Here is a 551-nt window from a genome sequence, read left to right as displayed (position 1 = left end):
CTTTTCCGTGCCGGTTTGACGTAACCGTGAAACGCTTCGTCACGTCACCTTCACGCACCGGGTCCGTCACGAGACAGCGTTTTCTCGCTAATTTCTTGTAAATAATCACACGCTCGTGGCGTTATCCGATGCTCTTTACGTCACCGACGTCCCATTTTATCTTATAGTAAGTACTTATTGTGTTCCATGAAGATCAATATATATATAGGCACGTCCTTGCTGTTTCTTCCGAAGGCTCTTGTGCGTGTGCGTGCGCGTGGAGTGTGTGCTGTTACGAACGGCCGGCAAGGGTACCGACCTACAAAATTTTCCCAGCCAGCCGCAGCTGCGAGGGTGGCGAGTTTCCGAGCAGCAACCATGAAACCCTTCCCCACCTGCCACGGCGACTTGTTTTGTAGGGACGACGGTGTGCCGCATCAACACCCCCTCGGCGCCGCGATGACTAAACGCGGTCGACGGACCAACTATTGGGGCCCTATAACGTAAAACTATTCCACTATGTCTTTATTCCAATCTCCTGACGTAGAATTTGCGTAAGCGCTGACGCAAGC

The sequence above is a fragment of the Dermacentor variabilis genome, chromosome 4, assembly GCF_050947875.1.
Source record: "Dermacentor variabilis isolate Ectoservices chromosome 4, ASM5094787v1, whole genome shotgun sequence".
NCBI classification, from domain to species: Eukaryota; Metazoa; Arthropoda; class Arachnida; order Ixodida; family Ixodidae; genus Dermacentor; species Dermacentor variabilis.
The sequence above is the reverse complement of the archived record's forward strand: the minus strand, read 5'-3'. Positions refer to the sequence as shown.